Raw genomic sequence first — 21,572 nt, 5'->3', positions numbered from 1 at the left:
CCAGTAAGTGCTGTGGCCAGCCAGGCCACAATCCGGTCAGCGCAGGAACTGGGGGGAGCTGCCACAAAGTGCACTCAGCCTGGTAATTATGAGGCTGCCATGTCTCTCTCTCAACATTCCCCTCTCCTCTCTCTCTTTCTCTCTCTCTCTCTAACATGCCTCTTTTCCCCCATGCCTCTCCTCTCTTTCTCTCAACATGCCTCCTGGTAAGTATGAGGCTGCCATGAGGGGCATGATGGTGTAAGATGCAATGTGTAATAGGCTTTACGGTGTGGTATACAATGTGTAATGGGCATTACAGCATGTGGTATAATAGGTATTACAATGTGTGACATAATGTGTAAGAGGCATTAAGGTTTGTGTCATAAGGTAAGGGGCATTGCAATGTGTTGCATAATGTATAAAGGGCATTACGCCATGTGTGTCATAATGTGTAAAGGGCATTACGGTGTGAGATATAATGTGTAAGGAGCATTACTGTTTGTTGTGTAATGTATAACGAGTATCGCTGTGTGTGGCATAATGTGTAAGGGGCATTACTGTGTGTGGCGTAATGTGTAAGGGGCATTACTGTGTGTGGCGTAATGTGTAAGGGACAATACTGTGTCTGGAGTAATGTGTAAGGGTACGTTAAAGTCCCTAGGCAGCACCACATACATCCATATACCTATACCTCCGGGGTGGGAGCGCACCTCACAATCCAATACTGTAGCTGCTCTTGTACATGGTCCACGGCGCTGCGGCTGGGTGCTGTCATCCTCCAGTATACACACTGATGCCTCCCTCTCCCCTCCCTCATCTCAGAGTCAGAGTTGCTGTTGCTGGAGCCTGCCGTAATGTGTAAAAGGGAGGTCTGCCTGCAGTAATGTGTGACGGGCTGTAACCTGATGTAAGTGGCACTACTGTGCACGGTAATTTGAATAATGGACACTACTGTGCAGCGTAATATTAATTGGTATTATTTTGTGGCCACGCCCCTATATTTTTGGCACGCACACAAGGCGCGCACTGGCCCTATTTTACATACTGTGCGTGTGTTGGGGGGGGCGATGCTGTTTCTTGCACACAGAGCTAAAATAGTTACGGCACTGTGATTCCCTCAGCAGCTGACCCCTCTAACAAACACAGACCCAGGTCATCAGTATCTGCCCTTAGTCTACTTCCTCCTTCAGGGTTGACAGTGGCACTCATAGGATTTTATACAGATGTAATAGTGGATTTATATTTGCAAAAATTCACATGCACATATACTTCACCCATCCAAAAGGTCAACATTTCAAGGGGACTAGAGGAGCACCCTTTCCTCAAGACCAAAAAGGATGTTTATCTCAGCATAAGCAAACAAAGACGATAAACACAGAAGATTCATGGAGGGGTGCTTATTAAACAGAGGATCTGCAGTGGAAAATATTTTATTTCATATTTAATTATGTGATGTATGAGGGGATTTTGGGAGTCTTTTATTTATAACATTTTATATGAAAATTGTCTGTTTCCCCCCCCCCCTTCCCCCCCTTTCTTCTGGTAATATGAGCATTATTGCTCTTTGCCAATTATACTAACACAGCTTGTGTAGTAAAGTTGTCCCTTCAGGACCGGTTGATTTTATAAATAGCTGCATTTGTCCTGCAGAACAGTTATTTTTTTCATTTTAAAAGACCACCACAGCATTCTGGAAGAACATTAACCTCACTGCAGGGCCGTAACTAGGGGGTGGGGGGCAAAGGGGGCATGTGACCCGGGCGTCGGTGTTGAGGGGGGCGCAATGTGCATCCACCCTGATTGTCACCAACCTACCGCTGCAGCAGTGATGCCGTAGACATTGATCACGGGTGCAGGCAGCGTGTCCGAGTCTGCCCTTCAGATGTTCCGCCTCCCCTCCCCTCATCTGACTGCAGCCGGACTTCCGGGTATAGGAGGCAGCTGTGGAGAGACAGCGGGAAGCGCAGAGAAGAGAATGAATGAGAAGGAATAGTTCCCTCCTGCTGCCCACCACGGACTTTCCTCTCACGTGCTGCTGTATGAAGCCCTCCTGACGTCCGGTCTTCTGTCCGGATCCTCCTGCAGCTCTATCTCCCGCTGTGTGCACGGCCTGCTCTGCTGTCTGATCAGGGTTCCATGAGGCACAGCCCGCAGTCCTCTCTGCCTCCTCCTGCCGTACTATGCTTTGGTGGTGAGTCTCTAGCCCCAGTGGCTGCCCCCAGTTTTCGCTGTTAGTGTATGTGTTACTGGACTGCCTTATAGTGTGAGAACTGAGGCACCATTTTGAGGCAGTCACTTGTGTGATCTGCTGGCTGCTTGGAAACCCCTGTGCCTCCCCATCTGATACACTATATTTTTAGGCCCAAGTTTCTGAACTCCACTGGGTCCTAATTGCTTTCCTCATAGCTGCAGTTGGGAGGGTGTGTGTGTGTGTGTGTGTGTGTGTGTGTGTGTGTGTGTGTGTGTGTGTGTGTGTGTGTGAAGTGTAGCATATAGGGTATTTAGTGTAGTACAGCGTGTAGTGATGCAGTGCAGTGTATGGGGCATGTAGTGTAATAATGTAATGTAATATATGGGGACACACAGGGGGCACATAATAGAACACGCTGCTGGGAGACCATTTGACAGAAGCGGGAGGGGGGCGCCAAATTCATGCCTTGCCCCGGGTGACGAAAATCCTAGTTTCGGCCCTGCTCACTGTATGCAGGCCCTACTAGTCATTCAGGGGACGATAAATTGTGGATTGTACTAGCAAATACTAAAGAGAATGTCAGGATACTTGTCCGTGAGTTGAACTTTAACAGGATATGGGACATTCAGCACACTACAAAAGGATACATCCTATTATAGGCCCAAATGCAATAAGTCTTCAAACGTGATAAAGTACAGTCGGATAAAGAGTGGTAAAGTACCAGCCAACCAGCTCCGGTTATTTTTCATACACAGCATGTTAAATTGCAGTAAGGAAGCGGATTGGCTGGTACTTTATCACTCTGTATCCATCTCCCCTTTATCACTTTTTAAGGCTTAATAAATAAAATAATAATACATTTGGGCCATAAAGTACTATAGGCTATTCATGAAGCAGTGAAGTGTGGAGAAGTGAGCCAGTGGAGATCAGCGCTACATATCATTTTTTAGAATGCACTATAAATGATAAATCAACACTGATTGGTTGCCATGGGCAACTTCTTCACTGATTCACTTCTCCACTCATTTCACGGATTCATGAATAGACCCCTATTATATACAGGTTGAGTATCCCATATCCAAATATTCCGAAATACGGAATATTCCGAAATACGGACTTTTTTGAGTGAGATGAGATAGTGAAACCTTCATTTTTTGATGGCACAATGTACACAAACTTTGTTTAATACACAAAGTTATTAAAAATATTGTATTAAATGACCTTCAGGCTGTGTGTATAAGGTGTATATGAAACATAAATGAATTGTGTGAATGTAGACACACTTTGTTTAACGCACAAAGTTATAAAAAATATTGGCTAAAATGACCTTCAGGCTGTGTGTATAAGGTGTATATGTAACATAAATGCATTCTGTGCTTAGATTTAGGTCCCATCACCATGATATCTCACTATGGTATGCAATTATTCCAAAATACGGAAAAATCCCATATCCAAAATACCTCTGGTCCCAAGGGTCCCAAGCATTTTGGATAAGGGAGACTCAACCTGTATTAGTTTTTATGGTGTACTAGAGAAGTAATGAATACTGAGAGGACTATCAAGATTTCCCCAAAATGTTTGGTACCTGTTATATATTTCACATTTCTATCTATATTTTTATTTTCCAAAGCAAAGAAAGTAAAAAATATAGAAGTCTATAGAAAATTTTAAAATGTAAGATTTCCAATATACATTTCAAAATGGACCTTCAAGGCTTGGTAGAGCAAAGAAATAGGAAAAAAACAAACAGTTGATTGACATAGTTAAACACATCTGCAGCCGTTTTAGGTATGGTAGGTGCCGCCTGCTCACTTAATTATATGAGAATTTGTGTATTCTAAATATTCATACGTCTGCATATGAAAGTCCATCCCGCGCTCTGTATTTACGTCTGCAGCCATCATTACTTGCAAAACTCTGTAAAAGTGAGTAAAGCTGGGTACACACCTATACACGCCATTGGCCGACCTCCCGATATTGGGTGAATGGCCGACGATTGTATAGGTGTGTATGCAGTGGTGCTGCAGGCACATTAGCCAATAAATGGCTTATAATGCTCCTGCAACATCTAGGAACGTTAGGTAGCATCTTATATGCTGTTTAATATTTGTTGAACCGACCTCCAGGTCATACTTGCCTACTTTTGAAAACTAGTTTCAGGGAGATTCCAGGCGGCAGTGGTGTGTGTCTAGCTCCACCCATGGGCGTATTTATTGCAATCAGGGGTGTGTCCTGTAATTGCAGGTAAAAACTATAATACAAAAAGCAGCAAAAGGCAGCATTATACCCAGCACTTTACATTATAACATTCCACCAAACTTGTTGAATCCTCCAGGAGGGACATCTGTGCGCGCGAAGGGACATGGCCTCGTTGATAAGGGTGTGGCCTCACAGGAAGTGCCGCAATTACGAGCCATGCCTGTTTTTGTTACTATGGGGGCATGAACAGCGCTCTGTTAGCAGTTGGCCATGCCCTGTGTCCTCTCTGCCGGTGAATAGACGCTGTGTGCATGCGCTCAGTGTCTATACACTGCTGCTCTGCTAACGTCTGCCAACTGCCCCTCCCCCAACTGCGGGACACTGATGCCCGCGGGTGGGACAACGGTACAGTCAGTGAAAAAATGGGACTGTCCTGAGAAAATTAGGACAGCTGGGAGGTATGACATAAACAACATACACAGCGCTCCTCGCCCATATTACACCCAGTACCACATTACGCACAGTATACAACAGCCCCCCCATATTACATCCAGCACCACATTACACACAGCATACACAGCCCCCATATTACACCCAGTACCAGATTACACACGGCATACACAGCCCCCCATATTACACCCAGTACCAGATTACACACGGCATACACAGCCCCCCATATTACACCCAGTACCAGATTACACACGGCATACACAGCCCCCATATTACACCCAGTACCACATTACACACAGCATACACAGCCCCCCATATTAAACCCAGTACCAGATTACACACAGTATACACAGCCCCCCATATTAAACCCAGTACCAGATTACACACAGTATACACAGCCTCCCATATTACACCCAGTACCAGATTACACACAGCATACACAGCCCCCCATATTACACCCAGTACCAGATTACACACAGTATACACAGCCCCCATATTACACCCAGTACCAGATTACACACAGTATACACAGCCTCCATTATTACACCCAGTACCAGATTACACACAGTATACACAGCCCCCATATTACACCCAGTACCACATTACACACAGTATACACAGCCCCCCATATTACACCCAGTACCAGATTACACACAGTATACACAGCCTCCCATATTAAACCCAGTACCAGATTACACACAGCATACACAGCCTCCCATATTACACCCAGTACCAGATTACACACAGCATACACAGCCTCCCATATTACACCCAGTACCAGATTACACACAGCATACACAGCCCCCCATATTACACCCAGTACCAGATTACACACAGTATACACAGCCCCCCATATTACACCCAGTACCAGATTACACACAGTATACACAGCCTCCATTATTACACCCAGTACCAGATTACACACAGCATACACAGCCCCCCATATTACACCCAGTACCAGATTACACACAGTATACACAGACCCCCATATTACACCCAGCACCACATTACACACAGCATACACAGCCCCCCATATTACACCCAGTACCAGATTACACACAGCATACACAGCCCCCCATATTACACCCAGCACCACATTACACACAGTATACACAGCCCCCCATATTACACCCAGTACCACATTACACACAGCATACACAGCCTCCCATATTACACCCAGTACCACATTACACACAGTATACACAGCCCCCCATATTACATCCAGCACCACATTACACACAGCATACACAGCCCCCCATATTACACCCAGTACCACATTACACACAGTATACACAGCCCCCCATATTACATCCAGCACCACATTACACACAGCATACACAGCCCCCCATATTACACCCAGTACCACATTACACACAGTATACACAGCCCCCCATATTACATCCAGCACCACATTACACACAGCATACACAGCCCCCATATTACACCCAGTACCAGATTACACACAGCATACACAGCCCCTCCATATGGGATGTAATCATGTTACCGGCGGTCAGCATCACGACCGCTAGAAATCCCAACAGTCGGCATTCCGACTAACAGGGACTATTCCTACTCGTTGGTGTCCATGACACCCATAAAGTGGGAATAGAACCTGTGGTGAGCGCAGCGAGCCTGCAGCATGGCGAGCCTGCAGCATGGCGAGTGCAGCGAGCCCGCAAGGGGCTTTGTTGCACTCATCCCCGCCGCCGGCAATCTGGCGTCTGGGATCCCAGCGTCATTATGCTGACCAATGGGATCCTGACCGTCGGTCATCCGAGCCCAACCCCCCCATATTACACCCAGCACACGACATTACACACAGCACCCCCCATATTACACCCAGCACATGACATTATACACAGCGCCCCCATATTACATCCAGCACACGACATTATACACAGCGCCCCCCATATTACATCCAGCACGACACTATACACAGCTCCCCCATATTACACCCAGCACACGACATTACACCCAGCACATGACATTATACACAGCGCCCCCCATATTACATCCAGCACGACACTATACACAGCTCCCCCATATTACACCCAGCACACGACATTACACCCAGCACATGACATTATACACAGCCCCCCCATATTACACCCACACATGACAATATACACAGCCCCCCATATTACACCCAGCACATGACATTATACACAGCGCCCCCATATTACATCCAGCACACGACATTATACACAGCGCCCCCCATATTACATCCAGCACGACACTATACACAGCTCCCCCATATTACACCCAGCACACGACATTACACCCAGCACATGACATTATACACAGCCCCCCCATATTACACCCACACATGACAATATACACAGCCCCCCATATTACACCCAGCACATGACACTATACACAGCACCCCCCCCCCCCTATATTACACTCTGTACCAGCTTACATATTATTATACACAGCCCCCCCTCTCCTATATTACATCCAGCACACGACATTACACCCAGCGCATGACATTATACACAGCCCCCCCATATTACACCCACACATGACAATATACACAGCCCCCCATATTACACCCAGCACATGACTTATACACAGCCCCCCCCATATTACACCCTACACATAACACTATACACAGCACCCCTATATTACACTCTGTACCAGCTTACATATTATTATACACAGCCCCCCCCCCCCCCCCCCTCTCCTATATTACACCCAGTGCCACATTACATCCCCCACCATTACATCTGTACTGACCTGCTATAAAGCTGACCTGAGGACAGTGTGGGAGGGGACATGAACACCCAGAGAGAGCCGAGGAGCTGCTGCTGCTAGGCTGATGATACACTGCTGAGTGTGGTGGGAGGGGCCAGCCACAGGGAAGCAAAGCCCTGCTTCTGACGGCTTCTCAGTGTGCACAGCAGGACAGCTGCTGCTGCTGCACACAATGCTCCGGTGGCTGCCCTGAAGTCTCCCGTGAAGGCCCCGCCCCCCGGCCTCTCCGGACTTGCGCATGCGCAGTATAGCATGTCATGGGTGGCTTAATATCCGGGAGGGCTGACAAGGTTTGCGGGGCAGCGGGAGGCTCTTTTAATATTCGGGAGCCTCCCGGGTAGGCAAGCCTGCTCCAGGTGCTATAAAAGTCCATACACACTGAGCTATTTCTAGCACAGTGTGTACGGGGCTCCCAGCGGGCTGAGAGTCAAGCTGGGGAAACACATTTCCACTTTCGTCTGACTCCAAATCAGGATCAATGAGTGGATTAAAAAGCCAAACATGAGAAATGTATATCTTATAATGAAGCAATAATTAAGCAAGGGCATCTTAATAGAGGAGAGGGCCTGTGTGCAGCCCCCATCCGGAGACACAAGTAGACTCTAGAACTGTGCCTCCATACCATTTTCCTGGTGATTTGTGCAGTGATGACGCTGCAGACGGACTCCAGCGAGGTAAGTATTGTGTAGAATATGGCCACAGTGTGAGAGGTGTGGGCTCCCTTCAACCCAGGGTCTCATGTGCATACCTCCCAACATTGTGAGCGGCCAGGTTGAGAATCCTGCACAGAGGGTGTGGCTTTATGGGAATGCCGCAATCGTGAGCCACGCCTGCCGTTTTCATCACTGTGGGAGCATTTCAAGCACTCTGTTAGCTGCTGGCCATACCTCCAGCCCGTCTCCCGTGAATAGATACTGTGCACATTTGCACAGCATCTATTCAATGCTGCTCTGCTAAGCAGAGCAGTGAGTGACGGGGAGCCTACCAACTCCCCCTCCATCGTGGGGCACTGCGGCCCATGGGTGGTACAATCTCAGAACAATGGGACTGTCCCACAAAAATCGGGACAGCTGGGAGCAGGGGTGTTTTAAGAGAGGAGGAGGCCCGTGTGCAGCCTTCTGCTTCAGGGCTCACCTCCTCTCTGACAGATGCACAGGATTTAATACTTACCTCACCTGAGTCCCCCGGCGGTGCCATCCTTCTCCACGGCAGCAGCAATAGAGTCTGAGAACAGACTCTATTGCGCATGCGCAAACCTCCGGGAACACGGCGCGGTGGCCATCTTCCCGAAGATTTTGACAATGCGCATGCGCAAAACTTTGGAAAAATGGCCGCTGTGCCGTCTTTCCGGAGTTTTCAGCAGGCGCAATAGAGTTTGTTCCCCCTAGTGTTCATACTCTATTGCGCTGCCGAAAAGGGATGGCTTCGACAGGGGACTTCAGAGAGGTAAGTATTAGTGATGAGCGGGTTCGGTTCCTCGGAAACCGAACCCCCCTGAACTTCACCCATTTTACACGGGTCCGAGGCATACTCGGATTCTCCCGTATGGCTCGGTTAACCCGAGCGCGCCCGAACGTCATCATCACGCTGTCGGATTCTCGCGAGATTCGGATTCTATATAAGGAGCCGCGGGTTGCCGCCATTTTCACTCGTGCATTGGAAATGTTAGGGAGTGGACGTGGCTGGCGTCCTCTCCGTTTATTAATGTTGCTGCAAATATTTGTGCTTATTGCTTAATTGTGGGGACTGGGGAGCAGCTGTATTATATAGGAGGAGTACAGTGCAGAGGTTTGCTGATCAGTGACCACCAGTTTTATCCGTTCTCTGCCTGAAAAACGCTCCATATCTGTGCTCAGTGTGCTGCATATATCTGTGCTCACACTGCTTTATTGTGGGGACTGGGGACCAGCAGTATTATATAGGAGGAGTACAGTGCAGAGTTTTGCTGACCAGTGACCACCAGTATATGTTGTCTGCCTGAAAAACGCTCCATATCTGTGCTCAGTGTGCTGCATATATCTGTGCTCACACTGCTTTATTGTGGGTACTGGGGACCACCAGTATATTATATAGGAGGAGTACAGTGCAGAGTTTTGCTGACCAGTGACCACCAGTATACGTTGTCTGCCTGAAAAACGCTCCATATCTGTGCTCAGTGTGCTGCATATATCTGTGCTCACACTGCTTTATTGTGGGTACTGGGGACCACCAGTATATTATATAGGAGGAGTACAGTGCAGAGTTTTGCTGACTAGTGACCACCAGTATATATAGCAGTACGGTACGGAAGGCCACTGCTCTACCTACCTCTGTGTCGTCAAGGTATACTATCCATCTAGATTCTATACCTGTGGTGCATTTTAGTTTTGCAGTTTGCTGACAGTGACCACCAGTATATATAGCAGTACGGTACGGTAGGCCACTGCTCTACCTACCTCTGTGTCGTCAAGTATACTATCCATCTAGATTCTATACCTGTGGTGCATTTTAGTTTTGCAGTTTGCTGACAGTGACCACCAGTATATATAGCAGTACGGTATGGAAGGCCACTGCTCTACCTACCTCTGTGTCATCAAGTATACTATCCATCTAGATTCTATACCTGTGGTGCATTTTAGTTTTGCAGTTTGCTGACAGTGACCACCAGTATATACAGCAGTACGGTACGGAAGGCCACTGCTCTACCTACCTCTGTGTCGTCAAGTATACTATCCATCTAGATTCTATACCTGTGGTGCATTTTAGTTTTGCAGTTTGCTGACAGTGACCACCAGTATATATAGCAGTACGGTACGGCAGGCCACTGCTCTACCTACCTCTGTGTCGTCAAGTATACTATCCATCTAGATTCTATACCTGTGGTGCATTTTAGTTTTGCAGTTTGCTGACAGTGACCACCAGTATATATAGCAGTACGGTATGGAAGGCCACTGCTCTACCTACCTCTGTGTATACTATCCATCTAGATTCTTTTTTTTTTTTTTCAAAATATTTTTATTGAGGTCAAAGAGATACAATATACAATAGCATGTATGGACATCTAATTCGGCTGCATCGAGGATCATATTAATCATCGAAACAGTCGTGTTCAGAAAAAGAAGGATCCGAACAAAAAGCAAGAAACCTCATATTTTTCATTTTCTGTATAAGAACATCTAGATATATATATATCATAGTATTACCTGACAAGTAACAATATTGATAAACTGGATATGTAATGGAACAGCAAATGCGCTCCTATTATACAGCAGGTTCTTTTAAAAAACGATAAAACATACTAATGCGCTTCCTCCTTTGAGGGGCGCTAAATCCTAAAATAACAAAAGCCATAACAATATTAACAACAGTATTAACCGTACCTGCTAGGGCCCAGGGACCGTCGACCCATCCACGGAGATATCAACAGAGCAAAAAGAAGAGGTAGACGATAGATATCCAGTATTATGAGGTAAGAGAAGGAAGGTAATAGGGTGTGAAGGTCTAATGTGAGCGTTCAAGATTAAAGTGGGAGAAGGGGGGGAAAAGAGAGAGAGCAGGAAAGAGGGGGAAGTGGGGGCAGCTATGGGAAAGCGATGGGGGGGTCATCTGCCAGAATTTGGTGACCATCGAAGCTTTGTTTAATGGCCATTTTTGTCGGAGTAGGTAGTGTGTTGATAAATCGTCGCCAGCAGTGAAACAAAGTGGGGGTTAATATTTCTTTGTTAAGGGAGGTCTCCAGCCAGTCCATCGTGAATAAAAATAGCAGTCTGGAGGTAGCTAAAGGTAATGTGGGAGGAGTATCGGATATCCATTGCTGTAGGATGGCTTTCCTGCCCACCGCTGAGAGGATAGCAATCAGTTTTGTGTCTTGAGAGGGGGGGTCACGTTGGTCACGAAGATATCCGAAAAGAGCCCATGAGGCAGTACATTGGAAGTGCAGGCCCAAATCGGCAGTTCCATAGGTATGTAGCTCCATCCAAAATTTTTGGATGTGGCGGCAGTGCCAAAAACAATGCATAAGATCGGCCACTGGTGAGGAGCATTTTAGACATGTTGCCGATTCGGACAAGCCCATCAAATGGCTCCTCTTTGGTGATATGTAGGCTCTGTGCAATATTTTATAGGCCATTTCCTGATATAAGCTAGCTGGGATAAGCTTAAGGGAAGTCGCAAAACTATCCATCACGGCCTCCGGGGACATAGAGGGGATTTGGGAGGACCATGTTTGTACTCGAGCTAGATCTGTGGTGGGTATGTGTTCTGTGCGTATGCGAGAGTATATTGCTGAAATGGAACAAGTCCCTGAGCGGAAGAGTGTGTCTAGGGAGTTAACAAGGTCTAAGGCAGTGAGATGTGAAAGAATTAGTCGTATATAATGTGATGCCTGAAAAAAATAAAAGTCGTGGCGAGGGCTAATTCCATATTTAACTGACACCTCTGTAAAAGAAAGTATTTTTTTGTTAGAGTCGAGGAAGTTTCTAATACATGTAATGCCCGAGGCTTGCCAGCTAGTAAAGGGAAAGTGGGCCTGGCCATTTTGAAATTGTGGATTACCAACGAGAGGGAGAAAAAGTGAGTGGGTATGTTGTAGCTTGAGAGATTTGCGGGATAGTCTCCACGCTGTGATAGTAGAGGTCAGTAAAAGGTTATCTAAGCGGAAGTTAGACATATCAGATTTATTTGCATGGAGAATGTAGCTAAGAGATAGTGGGGCACAAAATTGGGAGTCAATCAGTGATTCGGTGAAGATAGACGTTCCATGGATCCAGTCCACTGCGAATCGGAGGAGGCAAGCATAATTATATTGCTCTATATCTGGCAGATTTACTCCCCCGTTTTGTATTGTTTGGGATAGTTTAAAAAAACTTATCCTGGGTCTTTTATTGGCCCAAATAAATTTCGAGATCGAGGAGTTAAGAAGAGATATATCAGACTTTGAAAGCATGATGGGTATCATCTGCAGCACATAGAGCAGTCTAGGGAAACTAACCATCTTAACTAGATTGCAGCGCCCCAGTAAATTTAGAGGAAGCGTTTGCCATAGTGTCAGTTCTGTCTGAATCTTGCTGAGAACGGGGTGGATATTGTCAGTATATAGACGGGTAGGGTCGGTGGGGAGTAGGATTCCCAGGTATGTGATCTGAGTGGTAGCCCATCGGAATGGGAAGGGGGTATCCCAGCCTTCAGTGATCTGTGAGAATATGGCCAAGGCTTCCGATTTGTCGAAGTTGACGGAGAAGCCTGCGAAGGAGGAAAAGCGGTTGATGGCATCTTGTAACGCTATAACCGACTGTCGTGGGTTGGAGGTGAATAAAAGAATGTCGTCTGCAAATGCCATGAGTTTAATTACCCTGTTGCCAATTGTTATACCGTAAAAGGTGGGTAGGTTGGTAATATATCGTATGAAGGGTTCTAGCGCGATGTTAAACAGGAGGGGGGAGAGAGGGCAGCCCTGTCTGGTGCCCCTTTCCAGGAGAAAGGGAGGGGAGGGTATATTATTAACTATCACCTGCGCCGATGGGCTAGTGTAGAGGGAGTTAATCAGTCCCTGAAAAGTTTCACCAAATTGTTGGTAGAGTAGAACTCTAGCAAGATGAGGCCAGGCGATCTTATCGAAAGCCTTTTCTGCGTCAAGATTAATTAGGATGTTATCCGTAATATTATTAGTACGGGAGTGGGTGATGGCTGCCAGTGCGGTTCTGATGCCCCGCACTGATTGCCTATGTTTAAGGAAGCCCATCTGTGCCGGCGATATAATACGGGAGAGGCATAGCTGTAATCTGTTGGCCATCAGTTTTGTGAGGATTTTAAAATCTTGATTAAGGAGCGAGATCGGTCTGTAGGACCCGGGCAAGGAAGGGTCCTTACCCGGTTTTGGTATAACAATGATTGTGGCCTCGTTAAATTTAATGGGGGTTTGTTTGGAGGTGAGGATATGATTGTAGAGTGACGTGAGGGTGGGGGCGATTTCGTCTCGTAGCATCTTGTAGAATTCCGTTCCGTATCCGTCTGGGCCGGGGCTTTTATTGTTCGGTAGGGATTTAATGACCTCTACCACCTCCTCTACCGTAATCGGATTATCTAGGGAGTCCCTCTCCTCCTGAGTCAAGATGGGGAGGTCATCCTCCTCCAAGAAAGAGTGGTTGGCAATAGAGTCGTCAGGGCCCTTGGTATACAAGGATTGGTAAAAGTTCCTAAATTCAGCACAGATGAGGTCAGGGTTAGTAGTTAGCGTACCTGAGCTAGTGATGGCGTTAACCCAGTTACGGGATTTGGGGCCTTTAATTAGATTCGCCAAAAGTTTGCCTGATTTATTGCCCCATCTGTGAAGTCTATTCCGCTTATAGTCGTAGGAGAGCTGAGCCCGCTCCGTGAGGAACGTATCATATATAAGCTTGGCTGAGAGATATGCCTCTTTGAGTGGGGGTGTCATGTTGGGTGTATCTGCGGTATGTAGAGGTGAGAGTGGAGCTTAAAGTATGTAGTTGGGAGGAAAAAATTTTCCGTTTGGCGTGGGTGTAGGACATAATATGTCCCCTAAGGACGGCTTTAGCCGCCCCCCAAAAGATTGGCGTGTCTAGTTGTTGATCACCATTATCAATAGTATAATTAAGCCAGGACTGTTTGAGGTGGAGCATAAAGTCAGTGGAGTGACGGAGGTAGGCTGGAAACCGCCATCTCGGGGCAGTGCGTTGAGGTAGGCATAGTTGGAGATGGAGAGATACAGGGGCATGATCAGAGATGATAATGTTGTCAAGAGATGTGTAGGTGATTCTGGGTAGGAGGTTGGTGCTAGTGAATTTATAATCAATCCTGGAGTGTGAAGAGTGGGGGTGAGAATAAAAGGAGTAATCTTTTTGGGTGGGGTGAAGTATTCTCCATGGATCTAGGAGGTTTAGTTGTGTACAGAAAGAGGAGAGCAAGTGAGTGTGAGGTGTGGAGGTGATTGCACTTACCCTGGATCTGTCCATGGATGGGTCGACGACCATGTTGAAATCCCCACCAACTATCAAATTCTGGCCTCCCCAGGTGATAAGGGTTTATAGAAGATCTGCAAAAAAAACATCAGGTGAGGTATTTGGTGCATATAAGTTGAGGAGGGTGTAAATAGTGTTTTGAATGCATACATCTACTAATAAAAATCTACCCTCTGGGTCATGCTGTTTTCTAAGTATTGAATGTTGTAGGTTGGCATGAAGTAGAATTGCCACTCCTCTAGATTTAGAGTGGTAGGGTGAAGATATACAACTCCCTATCCACGGGGCACGGAGAGTGTGTCTAGGGTCGTCCAACCAGTGCGTTTCTTGTAAAAATATAATCTGAGGAGACATACGTTTTAGGTGAGATAGCACTTTTTTCCGTTTGACCGGGTGATTAAGGCCTTCCACATTCCAGGATACAAAGCGGAGCAATGTAACCGCTGGATCTACGTCTATAGGGGGTTGTGGATGGGAGTCAGAGGACATACTATCCCACTCCCATTGGGAAAAATATCATTAAAAAGGCAAAAAAGGTAAGATAGGGTCCCACCCCGACCCAGCGAGCGGGGGGTGGGGGAGTTCCCCAGTGGGGGGAAGGGGTCCCGGCTCAGGCAGATACATTCAACATAACATAAAAACAATAACATAAGTAGTTTCCAACTGTGGAAACATAAACAGTAGGATGCAAGCATGAGCGTAAAATATTCACACTCCATGTGGCTTGCACTCGAGACCCGAGAAAAGGTTCGGGCGGTGTTTAGCCGTTCGGGCGGTGTTTAGCCATTAGTGGAGAGAGTCATATGGTGATCAGGTGGAGGGAAGGGCGAAGTGCAACCTGGCTTCGTCTGGATCTTCAAAGAATTTCGGTCGACCAACTTCAAAAATTCTGAGACGTGCTGGATATAGCAGAGAAAACTTAATCTTTGCGTCGATGAGATGTTTACAGATGGGGGCAAAGTCCTTACGTTTTGCTGCTACCAAAGCTGAGAAGTCCTGAAAGATGAGAAGGCGCTCTCCGTTGATCGACAAATTAGCAGCCTTGCGGTAGTGGTCTAGGAGTCTCGCTTTGTCCGCATAATTCAATACCCTCATGATGACCGGACGTGGGCGGCCTGATGGGTTTTTCCGTTCCGGACCTAGCCTTTGGGCTCTTTCGATGACAAGAGGAGAACCGTTAAGGTTCATGGACAACTGCTCCGGGATGGCCGACGAGAGAAGATCTAAAAGCTCATGACCTTTTATAGATTCAGGGATGCCGATGACCCGCAAGTTGTTCCGTATGCTGCGATTTTCCAGGTCATCGAGTTTCTCCGAAAGGTCCGCGACTTCTAGCTGTTTAGCTTGTAGGGAGCGTTGGGTTTCGGTTAAGTCATCTTCTAAGGCAGATATCCTTTGTTCCGCTTCATCAAGGCGGGTGGAATGTTGAGTTAGCAAGGTCGATGACGACTCGATCGCCTCCTTTATGCCCGCTAATTTCTCGTCGAGGAGGGGACCCAGTACCGCCAATAGGTCTTTATGCTTCATTTTGGGTTGTTTAGCAGGCGGTCTAGGTTTGCGGGAGCTTCGGGAGAGTGAGCGTGTAGTCGAGTGATCAGAGTCCGATGAGTCGATTCCAGGGGTATCTTCTTGGGTTTGCTGGACAGTCCCTGCGGACATTACGGGCAGAGGAATCAAGAATTTTTCCATGCAGGGACGCCCAGGAGGGGAGGCGGAGGCCAGTGACACCGAAGGTTTAGATAGTAAAGGATGTAGCGGGTCTCATGTGCTGGGTGGTTATTTATTGCTGGTCTTCATATGGATCGTAGTAGGTGCTCATCAGAAATAGCACCCAACCAAATGAAACAAAGATAAAGTAGATGGAGATGGAGGTGTTCCCTGCCAGGGGTCAAGGAGGCTGTCAGAGGCAAATGTGAGGCTAATGAGGGTCCATCCGATGAAATATGGGACCGGGCCGCTACGAGGGAGATGTGTCGTGGGTCTCAGTCGCAGCCAACGATTTGCCTCCAGCCGGGTTTTTAATTTATAGGTGCATCTCCGTATGGGCGCAGCGGGAGGCGCACCCTAGGTCCTAGGACATGTGTGTGTGGCCTTCACTGTGGCGTTTCAGGCCAGCTCCGATCACTAGGAGGGGAACTGACCCCTAACAATAGAGTTCTCCAAAGTAGCTCCAAATCAGCAGCCCCCCTCCGCGCAGTGCGGGCTCCGGGGCCTGGCACGGGCTGCAGAGGCTGCAGGATCGAGATCCACTGTCTGTGCGGGCTGCTGGAGTTAAGGTGCGTCAGGGCAGGGAGACGCGGCGGCGGCCGCCGTCACGAACCTCTTCCCCGGCATAGCGGTTCAGCGTCTGCGGCTCCTATCCCGCTACGGAGGTATGTTGGCGGTGTTACTGTGGGTCCCGCTGAGTCGCCTGGGGGTCCGACCGGGAGGCGAATGTCGGCCGCAGTTCCGAGCGGCTGGTGTGCTGGCGCCAAAATCGAGGCCCCGGCTTTTGTGAGATGACTAGGCCTCAATCCGCGGGAGCGTCCACGATGCTCCTGATTCCGCGGCTCTAGTCTGATGAGAGCGGGGAGGCAAGGGGAAGTTTGGTGGGTAGGGGTAGCGACAAGGAGCGGGTCTGAGCAGTCCTGGAGGGCACTTTAGATGGTAGTAAAGCAGGAGCTCTTCCAGGCTGCCACTGCTCTCCTCCGGTGCCAGGCCACGCCCCCCCATCCATCTAGATTCTATACCTGTGGTGCATTTTAGTTTTGCAGTTTGCTGACAGTGACCACCAGTATATACAGCAGTACGGTACAGAAGGCCACTGCACTACCTACCTCTGTGTCGTCAAGTATACTATCCATCTAGATTCTATACCTGTGGTGCATTTTAGTTTTGCAGTTTGCTGACAGTGACCACCAGTATATATAGCAGTACGGTACGGAAGGCCACTGCTCTACCTACCTCTGTGTCGTCAAGTATACTATCCATCTAGATTCTATACCTGTGGTGCATTTTAGTTTTGCAGTTTGCTGACAGTGACCACCAGTATATATAGCAGTACAGTACGGAAGGCCACTGCTCTACCTACCTCTGTGTCGTCAAGTATACTATCCATCTAGATTCTATACCTGTGGTGCATTTTAGTTTTGCAGTTTGCTGACAGTGACCACCAGTATATATAGCAGTACGGTACGGAAGGCCACTGCTCTACCTACCTCTGTGTCGTCAAGTATACTATCCATCTAGATTCTATACCTGTGGTGCATTTTAGTTTTGCAGTTTGCTGACAGTGACCACCAGTATATATAGCAGTATGGTACGGAAGGCCACTGCTCTACCTACCTCTGTGTCGTCAAGTATACTATCCATCTAGATTCTATACATGTGGTGCATTTTAGTTTTGCAGTTTGCTGACAGCGACCACCAGTATATATAGCAGTACGGTACGGAAGGCCACTGCTCTACCTACCTCTGTGTCATCAAGTATACTATCCATCTAGATTCTATACCTGTGGTGCATTTTAGTTTTGCAGTTTGCTGACAGTGACCACCAGTATATATAGCAGTACGGTACGGAAGGCCACGGCTCTACCTACCTCTGTGTCGTCAAGTATACTATCCATCTAGATTCTATACCTGTGGTGCATTTTAGTTTTGCAGTTTGCTGACAGTGACCACCAGTATATATAGCAGTACAGTACGGAAGGCCACTGCTCTACCTACCTCTGTGTCGTCAAGTATACTATCCATCTAGATTCTATACCTGTGGTGCATTTTAGTTTTGCAGTTTGCTGACAGTGACCACCAGTATATATAGCAGTACGGTACGGAAGGCCACTGCTCTACCTACCTCTGTGTCGTCAAGTATACTATCCATCTAGATTCTATACCTGTGGTGCATTTTAGTTTTGCAGTTTGCTGACAGTGACCACCAGTATATATAGCAGTACGGTACGGAAGGCCACTGCTCTACCTACCTCTGTGTCATCAAGTATACTATCCATCTAGATTCTATACCTGTGGTGCATTTTAGTTTTGCAGTTTGCTGACAGTGACCACCAGTATATATAGCAGTACGGTACGGAAGGCCACCGCTCTACCTACCTCTGTGTCGTCAAGTATACTATCCATCTAGATTCTATACCTGTGGTGCATTTTAGTTTTGCAGTTTGCTGACAGTGACCACCAGTATATATAGCAGTACGGTACGGAAGGCCACTGCTCTACCTACCTCTGTGTCGTCAAGTATACTATCCATCTAGATTCTATACCTGTGGTGCATTTTAGTTTTGCAGTTTGCTGACAGTGACCACCAGTATATATAGCAGTACGGTACGGAAGGCCACTGATCTACCTACCTCTGTGTCGTCAAGTATACTATCCATCTAGATTCTATACCTGTGGTGCATTTTAGTTTTGCAGTTTGCTGACAGTGACCACCAGTATATATAGCAGTACGGTACGGAAGGCCACCGCTCTACCTACCTCTGTGTCGTCAAGTATACTATCCATCTAGATTCTATACCTGTGGTGCATTTTAGTTTTGCAGTTTGCTGACAGTGACCACCAGTATATATAGCAGTACGGTACGGAAGGCCACTGCTCTACCTACCACTGTGTCGTCAAGTATACTATCCATCTAGATTCTATACCTGTGGTGCATTTTAGTTTTGCAGTTTGCTGACAGTGACCACCAGTATATATAGCAGTACGGTACGGAAGGCCACTGCTCTACCTACCTCTGTGTCGTCAAGTATACTATCCATCTAGATTCTATACCTGTGGTGCATTTTAGTTTTGCAGTTTGCTGACAGTGACCACCAGTATATATAGCAGTACAGTACGGAAGGCCACTGCTCTACCTACCTCTGTGTCGTCAAGTATACTATCCATCTAGATTCTATACCTGTGGTGCATTTTAGTTCTGCAGTTTGCTGACAGTGACCACCAGTATATATAGCAGTACGGTACGGAAGGCCACTGCTCTACCTACCTCTGTGTCGTCAAGTATACTATCCATCTAGATTCTATACCTGTGGTGCATTTTAGTTTTGCAGTTTGCGGACAGTGACCACCAGTATATATAGCAGTACGGTACGGAAGGCCACTGCTCTACCTACCTCTGTGTCGTCAAGTATACTATCCATCTAGATTCTATACCTGTGGTGCATTTTAGTTTTGCAGTTTGCTGATAGTGACCACCAGTATATATAGCAGTACGGTACGGAAGGCCACTGCTCTACCTACCTCTGTGTCGTCAAGTATACTATCCATCTAGATTCTATACCTGTGGTACATTTTAGTTTTGCAGTTTGCTGACAGTGACCACCAGTATATATAGCAGTACGGTACAGAAGGCCACTGCTCTACCTACCTCGTCTCCTGTCACTGCATATGATTCTCTCACCATTGAAAGAATGGTGGAGGATTATATGAGTGATCGCATCCAAGTAGGCACGTCAGACAGTCCGTACGTATACTGGCAGGAAAAAGAGGCAATTTGGAGGCCCTTGCACAAACTGGCTTTATTCTACCTAAGTTGCCCTCCCTCCAGTGTGTACTCCGAAAGAGTGTTTAGTGCAGCCGCTCACCTTGTCAGCAATCGGCATACGAGGTAACTTCCAGAAAATGTGGAGAAGATGATGTTCATCAAAATGATTTTTTTTTTTTTTGCAAATTAAGTTTTTATTATCAATAAAAAAGATAATATTATATAGCACAGTGGAATTGCAATCAATACAAATATTTTTAAAGCAGTAGCTGTTGTTCCAGTCGTAGACCAAGAATACAAGAAACATAACAGTGTAGAGCATCGCACGTCCACTTTAACTAGAGACATTAGTTTGTATCATCTTCAAATATCAATAACAAGAACAATAGGACTTGAAGCATAAAGGATAGATAGCGAAAGGAAAGGCAAAAGAGAGAGGAGAAAGAAGAAGGACCGTCGTCTCCGCCACAGCCCTAAGGTGCAGCAGAGATGGAGCGCATCATGGTAGTTTTGTATTCCTGTGTTCCCTTGAATTCCAGCCAGTCGAACCAGACGGCTGTGAATCGGGACACGGACTGATCAGTGGAAGCTGTCAAATCCTCCATTGCCATATAATGGTCGATTCTTTGGAACCATTTGGCAATGGGAGGTTGTACTTGGGATCTCCAGAAACACGGGATGGTCGCTCTGGCTGCATTCATTTAGTGTCGCAATAGGGAGTTCTTAAACTGGGATAATGGTAAGTCCATTAAATTAAGTAACCAAAACTCAGGTGTCTCAGGTATGGGGAGTCCCGTGATACGCCTGGTAATAGAGCAAACCTGTTGCCAGAAGGAGGTCAGTCCCGGGCACCGCCACCATATGTGGCAGGGGGTGCCTCGAGACCGGCCGCACCTCCAACAGACATCCGGCACGCTCGGGAACATATGATGGACTCGATCTGGGCATCTGTACCACCTCGACATCACTTTGTATTGCGTCTCAAAAACTTGGAGTGAAGAGGAGCTAGCAAATGTGTATTGAAAAATGCGCGACCACTGGTCAGAGGTCAACTCCCTACCTAAGTCCCCATGCCATGCCGTGACAAATGTCAGGGGTTGAGCGGGAGTGCTCGACAGGCATTGTCTATATAAGAGAGATACTAGGTGCCGTGGCAAATTCTCAGAGAGACACAGTGACTCGAAAATCGTCGGTCTCCATCCCACCGCACGAGCCGGCATGGTTTTAACGTAATGCCGAATTTGTAAGTAGGCCCAAAAAGAATTAGGCGGTAGGTTAAAAGAGCGTTGTAAATCTGCGAAGGGATGGAATCCCGACGAACCAATCAGGTGACTCAACCGAGATATGCCAGCTTTAGCCCACACTGAAGACTGAGACAGGGGGAGGGGATTTGCGGGTAGGTCTGGGTTATGCAATACAGGAGTCGGCAAGGAGGGACTCGGACTAAAAGAGTCTAAGTGCCTGAATTTCCTCCACACCTTTAGGGTCGGATCTAGGATGGGGTATTTTGTGTGCGGGATTTTTTTAAGCCAAGGGAGAACACATAAGTGGGCACCCGCAGCCGCTT

The 21,572-nt window shown here is 47.2% G+C and overlaps 1 protein-coding gene across 2 annotated transcripts in view; it reads left to right on the top strand.

Annotated features, from left to right (window-relative positions):
• SLC7A7 (solute carrier family 7 member 7) overlaps positions 1–21,572 on the top strand; it is a 153,022-nt gene that overhangs the window by 24,382 nt on the left and 107,068 nt on the right. Inside the window, exon 1 of one of the 2 annotated variants that reach the window (XM_063913541.1) lies at positions 4,767–4,830. The exons of the other annotated variant lie outside the window; for it this stretch is intronic. The gene's annotated coding sequence lies outside the window, so the exon portion shown is untranslated. Of the gene's footprint in view, positions 1–4,766; positions 4,831–21,572 lie in introns of those variants that run through there. 2 annotated transcript variants of the gene reach the window in all.

This window comes from Pseudophryne corroboree, chromosome 1, assembly GCF_028390025.1.
Source record: "Pseudophryne corroboree isolate aPseCor3 chromosome 1, aPseCor3.hap2, whole genome shotgun sequence".
NCBI lineage: Eukaryota > Metazoa > Chordata > Amphibia > Anura > Myobatrachidae > Pseudophryne > Pseudophryne corroboree.
This window is presented reverse-complemented; position numbering and strand designations above follow the sequence as displayed.